This window comes from Halichoeres trimaculatus, unplaced genomic scaffold (genome assembly GCF_033239565.1).
Source record: "Halichoeres trimaculatus isolate MK-OKI-2021-1 unplaced genomic scaffold, fHalTri1.1 fHalTri1_scaffold_18, whole genome shotgun sequence".
NCBI classification, from domain to species: Eukaryota; Metazoa; Chordata; class Actinopteri; order Labriformes; family Labridae; genus Halichoeres; species Halichoeres trimaculatus.
Window position 1 is genome coordinate 21717648 of NW_027437196.1, and position 20609 is coordinate 21738256.

A 20609-nucleotide genomic window follows, 5' to 3' on the forward strand; every position below is an offset into this window, starting at 1 on the left:
TGGCTGAAATTGCATGAAATATGTGTCCCCCGTGGAAGCCCATGCCACCCCAGGTGAGAAAAATGCATCCTGAATCAAGTCTGAGGGCTAAAACCTCTGTTTCGGGTTTTACCACATTGAGCCCAGAACGTAAGGGCCGGACCTGAAATTTGGAGCCAAAATTGAAATTTTCACTTTGGCTGAAATTGCATGAAATATGTGTCCCCCGTGGAAGCCCATGCCACCCCAGGTGAGAAAAATGCATCCTGAATCAAGTCTGAGGGCTAAAACCTCTGTTTCGGGTTTTACCACATTGAGCCCAGAACGTAAGGGCCGGACCTGAAATTTGGAGCCAAAATTGAAATTTTCACTTTGGCTGAAATTGCATGAAATATGTGTCCCCCGTGGAAGCCCATGCCACCCCAGGTGAGAAAAATGCATCCTGAATCAAGTCTGAGGGCTAAAACCTCTGTTTCGGGTTTTACCACATTGAGCCCAGAACGTAAGGGCCGGACCTGAAATTTGGAGCCAAAATTGAAATTTTCACTTTGGCTGAAATTGCATGAAATATGTGTCCCCCGTGGAAGCCCATGCCACCCCAGGTGAGAAAAATGCATCCTGAATCAAGTCTGAGGGCTAAAACCTCTGTTTCGGGTTTTACCACATTGAGCCCAGAACGTAAGGGCCGGACCTGAAATTTGGAGCCAAAAATGAAATTTTCACTTTGGCTGAAATTGCATGAAATAAGTGTCCCCCATGGAAGTCCATGCCACCCCAGGTGAGAAAAATGCATCCTGAATCAAGTCTGAGGGCTAAAACCTCTGTTTCGGGTTTTATCACATTGAGCCCAGAACGTAAGGGCCGGACCTGAAATTTGGAGCCAAAATAGAAATTTTCACTTTGGCTGAAATTGCATGAATTAAGTGTCCCCCGTGGAAGCCCATGCCACCCCAGGTGAGAAAAATGCATCCTGAATCAAGTTTGAGGGCTAAAACCTCTGTTTCGGGTTTTATCACATTGAGCCCAGAACGTAAGGGCCGGACATGAAATTTGGAGCCAAAATTGAAATTTTCACTTTGGCTGAAATTGCATGAAATATGTGTCCCCCGTGGAAGCCCATGCCACCCCAGGTGAGAAAAATGCATCCTGAATCAAGTCTGACGGCTAAAACCTCTGTTTCGGGTTTTACCACATTGAGCCCAGAACGTAAGGGCCGGACCTGAAATTTGGAGCCAAAATTGAAATTTTCACTTTGGCTGATATTGCATGAAATATGTGTCCCCCGTGGAAGCCCATGCCACCCCAGGTGAGAAAAATTCATCCTGAATCAAGTTTGAGGGCTAAAACCTCTGTTTCGGGTTTTATCACATTGAGCCCAGAACGTAAGGGCCGGACCTGAAATTTGGAGCCAAAATTGAAATTTTCACTTTGGCTGAAATTGCATGAAATATGTGTCCCCCGTGGAAGCCAATGCCACCCCAGGTTAGAAAAATGCATCCTGAATCAAGTTTGAGGGCTAAAACCTCTGTTTCGGGTTTTATCACATTGAGCCCAGAACGTAAGGGCCGGACCTGAAATTTGGAGCCAAAATTGAAATTTTCACTTTGGCTGAAATTGCATGAAATATGTGTCCCCCGTGGAAGCCCATGCCACCCCAGGTGAGAAAAATGCATCCTGAATCAAGTCTGAGGGCTAAAACCTCTGTTTCGGGTTTTACCACATTGAGCCCAGAACGTAAGGGCCGGACCTGAAATTTGGAGCCAAAATTGAAATTTTCACTTTGGCTGAAATTGCATGAATTATGTGTCCCCCGTGGAAGCCCATGCCACCCCAGGTGAGAAAAATGCATCCTGAATCAAGTCTGAGGGCTAAAACCTCTGTTTCGGGTTTTACCACATTGAGCCCAGAACGTAAGGGCCGGACCTGAAATTTGGAGCCAAAATTGAAATTTTCACTTTGGCTGAAATTGCATGAAATATGTGTCCCCCGTGGAAGCCCATGCCACCCCAGGTGGGAAAAATGCATCCTGAATCAAGTTTAAGGGCTAAAACCTCTGTTTCGGGTTTTACCACATTGAGCCCAGAACGTAAGGGCCGGACCTGAAATTTGGAGCCAAAAATGAAATTTTCACTTTGGCTGAAATTGCATGAAATAAGTGTCCCCCGTGGAAGTCCATGCCACCCCAGGTGAGAAAAATGCATCCTGAATCAAGTCTGAGGGCTAAAACCTCTGTTTCGGGTTTTATCACATTGAGCCCAGAACGTAAGGGCCGGACCTGAAATTTGGAGCCAAAATTGAAATATTCACTTTGGCTGAAATTGCATGAAATATGTGTCCCCCGTGGAAGCCCATGCCACCCCAGGTGAGAAAAATGCATCCTGAATCAAGTCTGAAGGCTAAAACCTCTGTTTCGGGTTTTACCACATTGAGCCCAGAACGCAAGGTCCGGACCTGAAATTTGGAGCCAAAATTGAAATTTTCACTTTGGCTGAAATTGCATGAAATAAGTGTCCCCCGTGGAAGCCCATGCCACCCCAGGTGAGAAAAATGCATCCTGAATCAAGTTTGAGGGCTAAAACCTCTGTTTCGGGTTTTACCACATTGAGCCCAGAACGTAAGGTCCGGACATGAAATTTGGAGCCAAAATTGAAATTTTCACTTTGGCTGAAATTGCATGAAATATGTGTCCCCCATGGAAGCCCATGCCACCCCAGGTGAGAAAAATGCATCCTGAATCAAGTCTGAGTGCTAAAACCTCTGTTTCGGGTTTTACCACATTGAGCCCAGAACGTAAGGGCCGGACCTGAAATTTGGAGCCAAAATTGAAATTTTCACTTTGGCTGAAATTGCATGAAATATGTGTCCCCCGTGGAAGCCCATGCCACCCCAGGTGAGAAACATGCATCCTGAATCAAGTCTGAGGGCTAAAACCTCTGTTTCGGGTTTTACCACATTGAGCCCAGAACGTAAGGGCCGGACCTGAAATTTGGAGCCAAAATTGAAATTTTCACTTTGGCTGAAATTGCATGAAATATGTGTCCCCCGTGGAAGCCCATGCCACCCCAGGTGATAAAAATGCATCCTGAATCAAGTCTGAAGGCTAAAACCTCTGTTTCGGGTTTTACCACATTGAGCCCAGAACGTAAGGGCCGGACCTGAAATTTGGAGCCAAAATTGAAATTTTCACTTTGGCTGAAATTGCATGAAATATGTGTTCCCCGTGGAAGCCCATGCCACCCCAGGTGAGAAAAATGCATCCTGAATCAAGTCTGAGGGCTAAAACCTCTGTTTCGGGTTTTACCACATTGAGCCCAGAACGTAAGGGCCGGACCTGAAATTTGGAGCCAAAATTGAAATTTTCACTTTGGCTGAAATTGCATGAAATATGTGTCCCCCGTGGAAGCCCATGCCACCCCAGGTGAGAAAAATGCATCCTGAATCAAGTCTGAGGGCTAAAACCTCTGTTTCGGGTTTTACCACATTGAGCCAAGAACGTAAGGGCCGGACCTGAAATTTGGAGCCAAAATTGAAATTTTCACTTTGGCTGAAATTGCATGAAATATGTGTCCCCCGTGGAAGCCCATGCCACCCCAGGTGGGAAAAATGCATCCTGAATCAAGTTTGAGGGCTAAAACCTCTGTTTCGGGTTTTACCACATTGAGCCCAGAACGTAAGGTCCGGACCTGAAATTTGGAGCCAAAATTGAAATTTTCACTTTGGCTGAAATTGCATGAAATATGTGTCCCCCATGGAAGCCCATGCCACCCCAGGTGAGAAAAATGCATCCTGAATCAAGTCTGAGGGCTAAAACCTCTGTTTCGGGTTTTACCACATTGAGCCCAGAACGTAAGGTACGGACCTGAAATTTGGAGCCAAAATTGAAATTTTCACTTTGGCTGAAATTGCATGAAATATGTGTCCCCCGTGGAAGCCCATGCCACCCCAGGTGAGAAAAATGCATCCTGAATCAAGTCTGAGGGCTAAAACCTCTGTTTCGGGTTTTACCACATTGAGCCCAGAACGTAAGGGCCGGACCTGAAATTTGGAGCCAAAATTGAAATTTTCACTTTGGCTGAAATTGCATGAATTATGTGTCCCCCGTGGAAGCCCATGCCACCCCAGGTGAGAAAAATGCATCCTGAATCAAGTTTGAGGGCTAAAACCTCTGTTTCGGGTTTTACCACATTGAGCCCAGAACGTAAGGGCCGGACCTGAAATTTGGAGCCAAAATTGAAATTTTCACTTTGGCTGAAATTGCATGAAATAAGTGTCCCCCGTGGAAGCCCATGCCACCCCAGGTGAGAAAAATGCATCCTGAATCAAGTCTGAGGGCTAAAACCTCTGTTTCGGGTTTTACCACATTGAGCCCAGAACGTAAGGGCCGGACCTGAAATTTGGAGCCAAAATTGAAATTTTCACTTTGGCTGAAATTGCATGAAATATGTGTCCCCCGTGGAAGCCCATGCCACCCCAGGTGAGAAAAATGCATCCTGAATCAAGTCTGAGTGCTAAAACCTCTGTTTCGGGTTTTACCACATTGAGCCCAGAACGTAAGGTACGGACCTGAAATTTGGAGCCAAAATTGAAATTTTCACTTAGGCTGAAATTGCATGAAATATGTGTCCCCCGTGGAAGCCCATGCCACCCCAGGTGAGAAAAATGCATCCTGAATCAAGTCTGAGGGCTAAAACCTCTGTTTCGGGTTTTACTACATTGAGCCCAGAACGTAAGGTCCGGACATGAAATTTGGAGCCAAAATTGAAATTTTCACTTTGGCTGAAATTGCATGAAATATGTGTCCCCCGTGGAAGCCCATGCCACCCCAGGTGAGAAAAATGCATCCTGAATCAAGTCTGAGGGCTAAAACCTCTGTTTCGGGTTTTACCAAATTGAGCCCAGAACATAAGGGCCGGACCTGAAATTTGGAGCCAAAATTGAAATTTTCACTTTGGCTGAAATTGCATGAATTATGTGTCCCCTGTGGAAGCCCATGCCACCCCAGGTGAGAAAAATGCATCCTGAATCAAGTCTGAGTGCTAAAACCTCTGTTTCGGGTTTTACCACATTGAGCCCAGAACGTAAGGTACGGACCTGAAATTTGGAGCCAAAATTGAAATTTTCACTTAGGCTGAAATTGCAATAAATATGTGTCCCCCGTGGAAGCCCATGCCACCCCAGGTGAGAAAAATGCATCCTGAATCAAGTTTGAGGGCTAAAACCTCTGTTTCGGGTTTTACCACATTGAGCCCAGAACGTAAGGGCCGGACCTGAAATTTGGAGCCAAAATTGAAATTTTCACTTTGGCTGAAATTGCATGAAATATGTGTCCCCCGTGGAAGCCCATGCCACCCCAGGTGAGAAAAATGCATCCTGAATCAAGTCTGAAGGCTAAAACCTCTGTTTCGGGTTTTACCACATTGAGCCCAGAACGCAAGGTCCGGACATGAAATTTGGAGCCAAAATTGAATTTTCACTTTGGCTGAAATTGCATGAATTATGTGTCCCCCGTGGAAGCCCATGCCACCCCAGGTGAGAAAAATGCATCCTGAATCAAGTCTGAGGGCTAAAACCTCTGTTTCGGGTTTTACCACATTGAGCCCAGAACGTAAGGGCCGGACCTGAAATTTGGAGCCAAAATTGAAATTTTCACTTTGGCTGAAATTGCATGAAATATGTGTCCCCCGTGGAAGCCCATGCCACCCCAGGTGAGAAAAATGCATCCTGAATCAAGTCTGAGGGCTAAAACCTCTGTTTCGGGTTTTACCACATTGAGCCCAGAACGTAAGGGCCGGACCTGAAATTTGGAGCCAAAATTGAAATTTTCACTTTGGCTGAAATTGCATGAATTATGTGTCCCCCGTGGAAGCCCATGCCACCCCAGGTGAGAAAAATGCATCCTGAATCAAGTCTGACGGCTAAAACCTCTGTTTCGGGTTTTACCACATTGAGCCCAGAACGTAAGGGCCGGACCTGAAATTTGGAGCCAAAATTGAAATTTTCACTTTGGCTGATATTGCATGAAATATGTGTCCCCCGTGGAAGCCCATGCCACCCCAGGTGAGAAAAATTCATCCTGAATCAAGTTTGAGGGCTAAAACCTCTGTTTCGGGTTTTATCACATTGAGCCCAGAACGTAAGGGCCGGACCTGAAATTTGGAGCCAAAATTGAAATTTTCACTTTGGCTGAAATTGCATGAATTATGTGTCCCCCGTGGAAGCCCATGCCACCCCAGGTGAGAAAAATGCATCCTGAATCAAGTCTGAGGGCTAAAACCTCTGTTTCGGGTTTTACCACATTGAGCCCAGAACGTAAGGGCCGGACCTGAAATTTGGAGCCAAAATTGAAATTTTCACTTTGGCTGAAATTGCATGAAATATGTGTCCCCCGTGGAAGCCCATGCCACCCCAGGTGAGAAAAATGCATCCTGAATCAAGTTTGAGGGCTAAAACCTCTGTTTCGGGTTTTATCACATTGAGCCCAGAACGTAAGGGCCGGACCTGAAATTTGGAGCCAAAATTGAAATTTTCACTTTGGCTGAAATTGCATGAAATATGTGTCCCCCGTGGAAGCCCATGCCACCCCAGGTGAGAAAAATGCATCCTGAATCAAGTCTGAAGGCTAAAACCTCTGTTTCGGGTTTTACCACATTGAGCCCAGAACGCAAGGTCCGGACCTGAAATTTGGAGCCAAAATTGAAATTTTCACTTTGGCTGAAATTGCATGAATTATGTGTCCCCCGTGGAAGCCCATGCCACCCCAGGTGAGAAAAATGCATCCTGAATCAAGTCTGAGGGCTAAAACCTCTGTTTCGGGTTTTACCACATTGAGCCCAGAACGTAAGGGCCGGACCTGAAATTTGGAGCCAAAATTGAAATTTTCACTTTGGCTGAAATTGCATGAATTTAGTGTCCCCCGTGGAAGCCCATGCCACCCCAGGTGAGAAAAATGCATCCTGAATCAAGTCTGAGGGCTAAAACCTCTGTTTCGGGTTTTATCACATTGAGCCCAGAACGTAAGGGCCGGACCTGAAATTTGGAGCCAAAATTGAAATTTTCACTTTGGCTGAAATTGCATGAATTATGTGTCCCCCGTGGAAGCCCATGCCACCCCAGGTGAGAAAAATGCATCCTGAATCAAGTCTGAGGGCTAAAACCTCTGTTTCGGGTTTTACCACATTGAGCCCAGAACGTAAGGGCCGGACCTGAAATTTGGAGCCAAAATTGAAATTTTCACTTTGGCTGAAATTGCATGAAATATGTGTCCCCCGTGGAAGCCCATGCCACCCCAGGTGAGAAAAATGCGTCCTGAATCAAGTTTGAGGGCTAAAACCTCTGTTTCGGGTTTTATCACATTGAGCCCAGAACGTAAGGGCCGGACCTGAAATTTTGGAGCCAAAATTGAAATATTCACTTTGGCTGAAATTGCATGAAATATGTGTCCCCCGTGGAAGCCCATGCCACCCCAGGTGAGAAAAATGCATCCTGAATCAAGTCTGAAGGCTAAAACCTCTGTTTCGGGTTTTACCACATTGAGCCCAGAACGCAAGGTCCGGACCTGAAATTTGGAGCCAAAATTGAAATTTTCACTTTGGCTGAAATTGCATGAATTTAGTGTCCCCCGTGGAAGCCCATGCCACCCCAGGTGAGAAAAATGCATCCTGAATCAAGTCTGAGGGCTAAAACCTCTGTTTCGGGTTTTACCACATTGAGCCCAGAACGTAAGGGCCGGACCTGAAATTTGGAGCCAAAATAGAAATTTTCACTTTGGCTGAAATTGCATGAATTTAGTGTCCCCCGTGGAAGCCCATGCCACCCCAGGTGAGAAAAATGCATCCTGAATCAAGTTTGAGGGCTAAAACCTCTGTTTCGGGTTTTACCACATTGAGCCCAGAACGTAAGGGCCGGACCTGAAATTTGGAGCCAAAATTGAAATTTTCACTTTGGCTGAAATTGCATGAAATATGTGTCCCCCGTGGAAGCCCATGCAACCCCAGGTGAGAAAAATGCATCCTGAATCAAGTTTGAGGGCTAAAACCTCTGTTTCGGGTTTTATCACATTGAGCCCAGAACGTAAGGGCCGGACCTGAAATTTGGAGCCAAAATTGAAATATTCACTTTGGCTGAAATTGCATGAAATATGTGTCCCCCGTGGAAGCCCATGCCACCCCAGGTGAGAAAAATGCATCCTGAATCAAGTCTGAAGGCTAAAACCTCTGTTTCGGGTTTTACCACATTGAGCCCAGAACGCAAGGTCCGGACCTGAAATTTGGAGCCAAAATTGAAATTTTCACTTTGGCTGAAATTGCATGAATTTAGTGTCCCCCGTGGAAGCCCATGCCACCCCAGGTGAGAAAAATGCATCCTGAATCAAGTCTGAGGGCTAAAACCTCTGTTTCGGGTTTTACCACATTGAGCCCAGAACGTAAGGGCCGGACCTGAAATTTGGAGCCAAAATAGAAATTTTCACTTTGGCTGAAATTGCATGAATTTAGTGTCCCCCGTGGAAGCCCATGCCACCCCAGGTGAGAAAAATGCATCCTGAATCAAGTTTGAGGGCTAAAACCTCTGTTTCGGGTTTTACCACATTGAGCCCAGAACGTAAGGGCCGGACCTGAAATTTGGAGCCAAAATAGAAATTTTCACTTTGGCTGAAATTGCATGAAATATGTGTCCCCCGTGGAAGCCCATGCAACCCCAGGTGAGAAAAATGCATCCTGAATCAAGTCTGAGGGCTAAAACCTCTGTTTCGGGTTTTACCACATTGAGCCCAGAACGTAAGGGCCGGACCTGAAATTTGGAGCCAAAATTGAAATTTTCACTTAGGCTGAAATTGCATGAATTATGTGTCCCCCGTGGAAGCCCATGCCAACCCAGGTGAGAAAAATGCATCCTGAATCAAGTCTGAGGGCTAAAACCTCTGTTTCGGGTTTTACCACATTGAGCCCAGAACGTAAGGGCCGGACCTGAAATTTGGAGCCAAAATTGAAATTTTCACTTTGGCTGAAATTGCATGAAATATGTGTCCCCCCGTGGAAGCCCATGCCACCCCAGGTGGGAAAAATGCATCCTGAATCAAGTTTAAGGGCTAAAACCTCTGTTTCGGGTTTTACCACATTGAGCCCAGAACGTAAGGGCCGGACCTGAAATTTGGAGCCAAAAATGAAATTTTCACTTTGGCTGAAATTGCATGAAATAAGTGTCCCCCGTGGAAGTCCATGCCACCCCAGGTGAGAAAAATGCATCCTGAATCAAGTCTGAGGGCTAAAACCTCTGTTTCGGGTTTTACCACATTGAGCCCAGAACGTAAGGGCCGGACCTGAAATTTGGAGCCAAAATAGAAATTTTCACTTTGGCTGAAATTGCATGAATTTAGTGTCCCCCGTGGAAGCCCATGCCACCCCAGGTGAGAAAAATGCATCCTGAATCAAGTTTGAGGGCTAAAACCTCTGTTTCGGGTTTTACCACATTGAGCCCAGAACGTAAGGGCCGGACCTGAAATTTGGAGCCAAAATAGAAATTTTCACTTTGGCTGAAATTGCATGAAATATGTGTCCCCCGTGGAAGCCCATGCAACCCCAGGTGAGAAAAATGCATCCTGAATCAAGTCTGAGGGCTAAAACCTCTGTTTCGGGTTTTACCACATTGAGCCCAGAACGTAAGGGCCGGACCTGAAATTTGGAGCCAAAATTGAAATTTTCACTTTGGCTGAAATTGCATGAATTTAGTGTCCCCCGTGGAAGCCCATGCCACCCCAGGTGAGAAAAATGCATCCTGAATCAAGTCTGAGGGCTAAAACCTCTGTTTCGGGTTTTATCACATTGAGCCCAGAACGTAAGGGCCGGACCTGAAATTTGGAGCCAAAATTGAAATTTTCACTTTGGCTGAAATTGCATGAATTATGTGTCCCCCGTGGAAGCCCATGCCACCCCAGGTGAGAAAAATGCATCCTGAATCAAGTCTGAGGGCTAAAACCTCTGTTTCGGGTTTTACCACATTGAGCCCAGAACGTAAGGGCCGGACCTGAAATTTGGAGCCAAAATTGAAATTTTCACTTTGGCTGAAATTGCATGAAATATGTGTCCCCCGTGGAAGCCCATGCCACCCCAGGTGAGAAAAATGCGTCCTGAATCAAGTTTGAGGGCTAAAACCTCTGTTTCGGGTTTTATCACATTGAGCCCAGAACGTAAGGGCCGGACCTGAAATTTGGAGCCAAAATTGAAATTTTCACTTTGGCTGAAATTGCATGAAATATGTGTCCCCCGTGGAAGCCCATGCCACCCCAGGTGAGAAAAATGCATCCTGAATCAAGTCTGAGGGCTAAAACCTCTGTTTCGGGTTTTACCACATTGAGCCCAGAACGTAAGGGCCGGACCTGAAATTTGGAGCCAAAATAGAAATTTTCACTTTGGCTGAAATTGCATGAATTTAGTGTCCCCCGTGGAAGCCCATGCCACCCCAGGTGAGAAAAATGCATCCTGAATCAAGTTTGAGGGCTAAAACCTCTGTTTCGGGTTTTACCACATTGAGCCCAGAACGTAAGGGCCGGACCTGAAATTTGGAGCCAAAATAGAAATTTTCACTTTGGCTGAAATTGCATGAAATATGTGTCCCCCGTGGAAGCCCATGCAACCCCAGGTGAGAAAAATGCATCCTGAATCAAGTCTGAGGGCTAAAACCTCTGTTTCGGGTTTTACCACATTGAGCCCAGAACGTAAGGGCCGGACCTGAAATTTGGAGCCAAAATTGAAATTTTCACTTTGGCTGAAATTGCATGAATTATGTGTCCCCCGTGGAAGCCCATGCCACCCCAGGTGAGAAAAATGCATCCTGAATCAAGTCTGAGGGCTAAAACCTCTGTTTCGGGTTTTACCACATTGAGCCCAGAACGTAAGGGCCGGACCTGAAATTTGGAGCCAAAATTGAAATTTTCACTTTGGCTGAAATTGCATGAAATATGTGTCCCCCCGTGGAAGCCCATGCCACCCCAGGTGGGAAAAATGCATCCTGAATCAAGTTTAAGGGCTAAAACCTCTGTTTCGGGTTTTACCACATTGAGCCCAGAACGTAAGGGCCGGACCTGAAATTTGGAGCCAAAAATGAAATTTTCACTTTGGCTGAAATTGCATGAAATAAGTGTCCCCCGTGGAAGTCCATGCCACCCCAGGTGAGAAAAATGCATCCTGAATCAAGTCTGAGGGCTAAAACCTCTGTTTCGGGTTTTATCACATTGAGCCCAGAACGTAAGGGCCGGACCTGAAATTTGGAGCCAAAATAGAAATTTTCACTTTGGCTGAAATTGCATGAATTAAGTGTCCCCCGTGGAAGCCCATGCCACCCCAGGTGAGAAAAATGCATCCTGAATCAAGTCTGAGGGCTAAAACCTCTGTTTCGGGTTTTATCACATTGAGCCCAGAACGTAAGGGCCGGACCTGAAATTTGGAGCCAAAATTGAAATTTTCACTTTGGCTGAAATTGCATGAAATATGTGTCCCCCGTGGAAGCCCATGCCACCCCAGGTGAGAAAAATGCATCCTGAATCAAGTCTGAGGGCTAAAACCTCTGTTTCGGGTTTTACCACATTGAGCCCAGAACGTAAGGTCCGGACATGAAATTTGGAGCCAAAATTGAAATTTTCACTTTGGCTGAAATTGCATGAATTAAGTGTCCCCCGTGGAAGCCCATGCCACCCCAGGTGAGAAAAATGCATCCTGAATCAAGTCTGAGGGCTAAAACCTCTGTTTCGGGTTTTACCACATTGAGCCCAGAACGTAAGGTCCGGACATGAAATTTGGAGCCAAAATTGAAATTTTCACTTTGGCTGAAATTGCATGAAATATGTGTCCCCCGTGGAAGCCCATGCCACCCCAGGTGAGAAAAATGCATCCTGAATCAAGTCTGAGGGCTAAAACCTCTGTTTCGGGTTTTATCACATTGAGCCCAGAACGTAAGGGCAGGACCTGAAATTTGGAGCCAAAATTGAAATTTTCACTTTGGCTGAAATTGCATGAAATAAGTGTCCCCCGTGGAAGCCCATGCCACCCCAGGTGAGAAAAATTCATCCTGAATCAAGTCTGAGGGCTAAAACCTCTGTTTCGGGTTTTACCACATTGAGCCCAGAACGTAAGGGCCGGACCTGAAATTTGGAGCCAAAATTGAAATTTTCACTTTGGCTGAAATTGCATGAAATATGTGTCCCCCGTGGAAGCCCATGCCACCCCAGGTGAGAAAAATGCATCCTGAATCAAGTTTGAGGGCTAAAACCTCTGTTTCGGGTTTTACCACATTGAGCCCAGAACGTAAGGTACGGACCTGAAATTTGGAGCCAAAATTGAAATTTTCACTTAGGCTGAAATTGTGTGAAATATGTGTCCCCCGTGGAAGCCCATGCCACCCCAGGTGAGAAAAATTCATCCTGAATCAAGTTTGAGGGCTAAAACCTCTGTTTCGGGTTTTACCACATTGAGCCCAGAACGTAAGGGCCGGACCTGAAATTTGGAGCCAAAATTGAAATTTTCACTTTGGCTGAAATTGCATGAATTATGTGTCCCCCGTGGAAGCCCATGCCACCCCAGGTGAGAAAAATGCATCCTGAATCAAGTCTGAGGGCTAAAACCTCTGTTTCGGGTTTTACCACATTGAGCCCAGAACGTAAGGGCCGGACCTGAAATTTGGAGCCAAAATTGAAATTTTCACTTTGGCTGAAATTGCATGAAATATGTGTCCCCCGTGGAAGCCCATGCCACCCCAGGTGAGAAAAATGCATCCTGAATCAAGTTTGAGGGCTACAACCTCTGTTTCGGGTTTTATCACATTGAGCCCAGAACGTAAGGGCCGGACCTGAAATTTGAAGCCAAAATTGAAATTTTCACTTTGGCTGAAATTGCATGAATTAAGTGTCCCCCGTGGAAGCCCATGCCACCCCAGGTGAGAAAAATGCATCCTGAATCAAGTCTGAGGGCTAAAACCTCTGTTTCGGGTTTTACCACATTGAGCCCAGAACGTAAGGGCCGGACCTGAAATTTGGAGCCAAAATAGAAATTTTCACTTTGGCTGAAATTGCATGAATTTAGTGTCCCCCGTGGAAGCCCATGCCACCCCAGGTGAGAAAAATGCATCCTGAATCAAGTTTGAGGGCTAAAACCTCTGTTTCGGGTTTTACCACATTGAGCCCAGAACGTAAGGGCCGGACCTGAAATTTGGAGCCAAAATAGAAATTTTCACTTTGGCTGAAATTGCATGAAATATGTGTCCCCCGTGGAAGCCCATGCAACCCCAGGTGAGAAAAATGCATCCTGAATCAAGTCTGAGGGCTAAAACCTCTGTTTCGGGTTTTACCACATTGAGCCCAGAACGTAAGGGCCGGACCTGAAATTTGGAGCCAAAATTGAAATTTTCACTTAGGCTGAAATTGCATGAATTATGTGTCCCCCGTGGAAGCCCATGCCACCCCAGGTGAGAAAAATGCATCCTGAATCAAGTCTGAGGGCTAAAACCTCTGTTTCGGGTTTTACCACATTGAGCCCAGAACGTAAGGGCCGGACCTGAAATTTGGAGCCAAAATTGAAATTTTCACTTTGGCTGAAATTGCATGAAATATGTGTCCCCCCGTGGAAGCCCATGCCACCCCAGGTGGGAAAAATGCATCCTGAATCAAGTTTAAGGGCTAAAACCTCTGTTTCGGGTTTTACCACATTGAGCCCAGAACGTAAGGGCCGGACCTGAAATTTGGAGCCAAAAATGAAATTTTCACTTTGGCTGAAATTGCATGAAATAAGTGTCCCCCGTGGAAGTCCATGCCACCCCAGGTGAGAAAAATGCATCCTGAATCAAGTCTGAGGGCTAAAACCTCTGTTTCGGGTTTTACCACATTGAGCCCAGAACGTAAGGGCCGGACCTGAAATTTGGAGCCAAAATAGAAATTTTCACTTTGGCTGAAATTGCATGAATTTAGTGTCCCCCGTGGAAGCCCATGCCACCCCAGGTGAGAAAAATGCATCCTGAATCAAGTTTGAGGGCTAAAACCTCTGTTTCGGGTTTTACCACATTGAGCCCAGAACGTAAGGGCCGGACCTGAAATTTGGAGCCAAAATAGAAATTTTCACTTTGGCTGAAATTGCATGAAATATGTGTCCCCCGTGGAAGCCCATGCAACCCCAGGTGAGAAAAATGCATCCTGAATCAAGTCTGAGGGCTAAAACCTCTGTTTCGGGTTTTACCACATTGAGCCCAGAACGTAAGGGCCGGACCTGAAATTTGGAGCCAAAATTGAAATTTTCACTTTGGCTGAAATTGCATGAATTATGTGTCCCCCGTGGAAGCCCATGCCACCCCAGGTGAGAAAAATGCATCCTGAATCAAGTCTGAGGGCTAAAACCTCTGTTTCGGGTTTTACCACATTGAGCCCAGAACGTAAGGGCCGGACCTGAAATTTGGAGCCAAAATTGAAATTTTCACTTTGGCTGAAATTGCATGAAATATGTGTCCCCCCGTGGAAGCCCATGCCACCCCAGGTGGGAAAAATGCATCCTGAATCAAGTTTAAGGGCTAAAACCTCTGTTTCGGGTTTTACCACATTGAGCCCAGAACGTAAGGGCCGGACCTGAAATTTGGAGCCAAAAATGAAATTTTCACTTTGGCTGAAATTGCATGAAATAAGTGTCCCCCGTGGAAGTCCATGCCACCCCAGGTGAGAAAAATGCATCCTGAATCAAGTCTGAGGGCTAAAACCTCTGTTTCGGGTTTTATCACATTGAGCCCAGAACGTAAGGGCCGGACCTGAAATTTGGAGCCAAAATAGAAATTTTCACTTTGGCTGAAATTGCATGAATTAAGTGTCCCCCGTGGAAGCCCATGCCACCCCAGGTGAGAAAAATGCATCCTGAATCAAGTCTGAGGGCTAAAACCTCTGTTTCGGGTTTTATCACATTGAGCCCAGAACGTAAGGGCCGGACCTGAAATTTGGAGCCAAAATTGAAATTTTCACTTTGGCTGAAATTGCATGAAATATGTGTCCCCCGTGGAAGCCCATGCCACCCCAGGTGAGAAAAATGCATCCTGAATCAAGTCTGAGGGCTAAAACCTCTGTTTCGGGTTTTACCACATTGAGCCCAGAACGTAAGGTCCGGACATGAAATTTGGAGCCAAAATTGAAATTTTCACTTTGGCTGAAATTGCATGAATTAAGTGTCCCCCGTGGAAGCCCATGCCACCCCAGGTGAGAAAAATGCATCCTGAATCAAGTCTGAGTGCTAAAACCTCTGTTTCGGGTTTTACCACATTGAGCCCAGAACGTAAGGTCCGGACATGAAATTTGGAGCCAAAATTGAAATTTTCACTTTGGCTGAAATTGCATGAAATATGTGTCCCCCGTGGAAGCCCATGCCACCCCAGGTGAGAAAAATGCATCCTGAATCAAGTCTGAGGGCTAAAACCTCTGTTTCGGGTTTTATCACATTGAGCCCAGAACGTAAGGGCAGGACCTGAAATTTGGAGCCAAAATTGAAATTTTCACTTTGGCTGAAATTGCATGAAATAAGTGTCCCCCGTGGAAGCCCATGCCACCCCAGGTGAGAAAAATTCATCCTGAATCAAGTCTGAGGGCTAAAACCTCTGTTTCGGGTTTTACCACATTGAGCCCAGAACGTAAGGGCCGGACCTGAAATTTGGAGCCAAAATTGAAATTTTCACTTTGGCTGAAATTGCATGAAATATGTGTCCCCCGTGGAAGCCCATGCCACCCCAGGTGAGAAAAATGCATCCTGAATCAAGTTTGAGGGCTAAAACCTCTGTTTCGGGTTTTACCACATTGAGCCCAGAACGTAAGGTACGGACCTGAAATTTGGAGCCAAAATTGAAATTTTCACTTAGGCTGAAATTGTGTGAAATATGTGTCCCCCGTGGAAGCCCATGCCACCCCAGGTGAGAAAAATTCATCCTGAATCAAGTTTGAGGGCTAAAACCTCTGTTTCGGGTTTTACCACATTGAGCCCAGAACGTAAGGGCCGGACCTGAAATTTGGAGCCAAAATTGAAATTTTCACTTTGGCTGAAATTGCATGAATTATGTGTCCCCCGTGGAAGCCCATGCCACCCCAGGTGAGAAAAATGCATCCTGAATCAAGTCTGAGGGCTAAAACCTCTGTTTCGGGTTTTACCACATTGAGCCCAGAACGTAAGGGCCGGACCTGAAATTTGGAGCCAAAATTGAAATTTTCACTTTGGCTGAAATTGCATGAAATATGTGTCCCCCGTGGAAGCCCATGCCACCCCAGGTGAGAAAAATGCATCCTGAATCAAGTTTGAGGGCTACAACCTCTGTTTCGGGTTTTATCACATTGAGCCCAGAACGTAAGGGCCGGACCTGAAATTTGAAGCCAAAATTGAAATTTTCACTTTGGCTGAAATTGCATGAATTAAGTGTCCCCCGTGGAAGCCCATGCCACCCCAGGTGAGAAAAATGCATCCTGAATCAAGTCTGAGGGCTAAAACCTCTGTTTCGGGTTTTATCAGATTGAGCCCAGAACGTAAGGGCCGGACCTGAAATTTGAAGCCAAAATTGAAATTTTCACTTTGGCTGAAATTGCATGAATTATGTGTCCCCAGTGGAAGCCCATGCCACCCCAGGTGAGAAAAATGCATCCTGAATCAAGTCTGACGGCTAAAACCTCTGTTTCGGGTTTTACCACATTGAGCCCAGAACGTAAGGGCCGGACCTGAAATTTGGAGCCAAAATTGAAATTTTCACTTTGGCTGAAATTGCATGAAATCTGTGTCCCCCGTGGAAGCCCATGCCACCCCAGGTGAGAAAAATGCATCCTGAATCAAGTCTGAGTGCTAAAACCTCTGTTTCAGGTTTTACCACATTCAGCCCAGAACGTAAGGTCCGGAAATGAAATTTGGAGCCAAAATTGAAATTTTCACTTTGGCTGAAATTGCATGAAATATGTGTCCCCCGTGGAAGCCCATGCCACCCCAGGTGAGAAAAATGCATCCTGAATCAAGTCTGAGGGCTAAAACCTCTGTTTCGGGTTTTACCACATTGAGCCCAGAACGTAAGGGCCGGACCTGAAATTTGGAGCCAAAATTGAAATTTTCACTTTGGCTGAAATTGCATGAAATATGTGTCCCCCGTGGAAGCCCATGCCACCCCAGGTGAGAAAAATGCATCCTGAATCAAGTCTGAGGGCTAAAACCTCTGTTTCGGGTTTTACCACATTGAGCCCAGAACGTAAGGGCCGGACCTGAAATTTGGAGCCAAAATTGAAATTTTCACTTTGGCTGAAATTGCATGAAATATGTGTCCCCCGTGGAAGCCCATGCCACCCCAGGTGAGAAAAATGCATCCTGAATCAAGTCTGAGGGCTAAAACCTCTGTTTCGGGTTTTACCACATTGAGCCCAGAACGTAAGGGCCGGACCTGAAATTTGGAGCCAAAATTGAAATTTTCACTTTGGCTGAAATTGCATGAAATATGTGTCCCCCGTGGAAGCCCATGCCACCCCAGGTGAGAAAAATGCATCCTGAATCAAGTCTGAGGGCTAAAACCTCTGTTTCGGGTTTTACCACATTGAGCCCAGAACGTAAGGGCCGGACCTGAAATTTGGAGCCAAAAATGAAATTTTCACTTTGGCTGAAATTGCATGAAATAAGTGTCCCCCATGGAAGTCCATGCCACCCCAGGTGAGAAAAATGCATCCTGAATCAAGTCTGAGGGCTAAAACCTCTGTTTCGGGTTTTATCACATTGAGCCCAGAACGTAAGGGCCGGACCTGAAATTTGGAGCCAAAATAGAAATTTTCACTTTGGCTGAAATTGCATGAATTAAGTGTCCCCCGTGGAAGCCCATGCCACCCCAGGTGAGAAAAATGCATCCTGAATCAAGTTTGAGGGCTAAAACCTCTGTTTCGGGTTTTATCACATTGAGCCCAGAACGTAAGGGCCGGACATGAAATTTGGAGCCAAAATTGAAATTTTCACTTTGGCTGAAATTGCATGAAATATGTGTCCCCCGTGGAAGCCCATGCCACCCCAGGTGAGAAAAATGCATCCTGAATCAAGTCTGACGGCTAAAACCTCTGTTTCGGGTTTTACCACATTGAGCCCAGAACGTAAGGGCCGGACCTGAAATTTGGAGCCAAAATTGAAATTTTCACTTTGGCTGATATTGCATGAAATATGTGTCCCCCGTGGAAGCCCATGCCACCCCAGGTGAGAAAAATTCATCCTGAATCAAGTTTGAGGGCTAAAACCTCTGTTTCGGGTTTTATCACATTGAGCCCAGAACGTAAGGGCCGGACCTGAAATTTGGAGCCAAAATTGAAATTTTCACTTTGGCTGAAATTGCATGAAATATGTGTCCCCCGTGGAAGCCCATGCCACCCCAGGTTAGAAAAATGCATCCTGAATCAAGTTTGAGGGCTAAAACCTCTGTTTCGGGTTTTATCACATTGAGCCCAGAACGTAAGGGCCGGACCTGAAATTTGGAGCCAAAATTGAAATTGTCACTTTGGCTGAAATTGCATGAAATATGTGTCCCCCGTGGAAGCCCATGCCACCCCAGGTGAGAAAAATGCATCCTGAATCAAGTCTGAGGGCTAAAACCTCTGTTTCGGGTTTTACCACATTGAGCCCAGAACGTAAGGGCCGGACCTGAAATTTGGAGCCAAAATTGAAATTTTCACTTTGGCTGAAATTGCATGAATTATGTGTCCCCCGTGGAAGCCCATGCCACCCCAGGTGAGAAAAATGCATCCTGAATCAAGTCTGAGGGCTAAAACCTCTGTTTCGGGTTTTACCACATTGAGCCCAGAACGTAAGGGCCGGACCTGAAATTTGGAGCCAAAATTGAAATTTTCACTTTGGCTGAAATTGCATGAAATATGTGTCCCCCGTGGAAGCCCATGCCACCCCAGGTGGGAAAAATGCATCCTGAATCAAGTTTAAGGGCTAAAACCTCTGTTTCGGGTTTTACCACATTGAGCCCAGAACGTAAGGGCCGGACCTGAAATTTGGAGCCAAAAATGAAATTTTCACTTTGGCTGAAATTGCATGAAATAAGTGTCCCCCGTGGAAGTCCATGCCACCCCAGGTGAGAAAAATGCATCCTGAATCAAGTCTGAGGGCTAAAACCTCTGTTTCGGGTTTTATCACATTGAGCCCAGAACGTAAGGGCCGGACCTGAAATTTGGAGCCAAAATTGAAATATTCACTTTGGCTGAAATTGCATGAAATATGTGTCCCCCGTGGAAGCCCATGCCACCCCAGGTGAGAAAAATGCATCCTGAATCAAGTCTGAAGGCTAAAACCTCTGTTTCGGGTTTTACCACATTGAGCCCAGAACGCAAGGTCCGGACCTGAAATTTGGAGCCAAAATTGAAATTTTCACTTTGGCTGAAATTGCATGAAATAAGTGTCCCCCGTGGAAGCCCATGCCACCCCAGGTGAGAAAAATGCATCCTGAATCAAGTTTGAGGGCTAAAACCTCTGTTTCGGGTTTTACCACATTGAGCCCAGAACGTAAGGTCCGGACATGAAATTTGGAGCCAAAATTGAAATTTTCACTTTGGCTGAAATTGCATGAAATATGTGTCCCCCATGGAAGCCCATGCCACCCCAGGTGAGAAAAATGCATCCTGAATCAAGTCTGAGTGCTAAAACCTCTGTTTCGGGTTTTACCACATTGAGCCCAGAACGTAAGGGCCGGACCTGAAATTTGGAGCCAAAATTGAAATTTTCACTTTGGCTGAAATTGCATGAAATATGTGTCCCCCGTGGAAGCCCATGCCACCCCAGGTGAGAAACATGCATCCTGAATCAAGTCTGAGGGCTAAAACCTCTGTTTCGGGTTTTACCACATTGAGCCCAGAACGTAAGGGCCGGACCTGAAATTTGGAGCCAAAATTGAAATTTTCACTTTGGCTGAAATTGCATGAAATATGTGTCCCCCGTGGAAGCCCATGCCACCCCAGGTGATAAAAATGCATCCTGAATCAAGTCTGAAGGCTAAAACCTCTGTTTCGGGTTTTACCACATTGAGCCCAGAACGTAAGGGCCGGACCTGAAATTTGGAGCCAAAATTGAAATTTTCACTTTGGCTGAAATTGCATGAAATATGTGTTCCCCGTGGAAGCCCATGCCACCCCAGGTGAGAAAAATGCATCCTGAATCAAGTCTGAGGGCTAAAACCTCTGTTTCGGGTTTTACCACATTGAGCCCAGAACGTAAGGGCCGGACCTGAAATTTGGAGCCAAAATTGAAATTTTCACTTTGGCTGAAATTGCATGAAATATGTGTCCCCCGTGGAAGCCCATGCCACCCCAGGTGAGAAAAATGCATCCTGAATCAAGTCTGAGGGCTAAAACCTCTGTTTCGGGTTTTACCACATTGAGCCAAGAACGTAAGGGCCGGACCTGAAATTTGGAGCCAAAATTGAAATTTTCACTTTGGCTGAAATTGCATGAAATATGTGTCCCCCGTGGAAGCCCATGCCACCCCAGGTGGGAAAAATGCATCCTGAATCAAGTTTGAGGGCTAAAACCTCTGTTTCGGGTTTTACCACATTGAGCCCAGAACGTAAGGTCCGGACATGAAATTTGGAGCCAAAATTGAAATTTTCACTTTGGCTGAAATTGC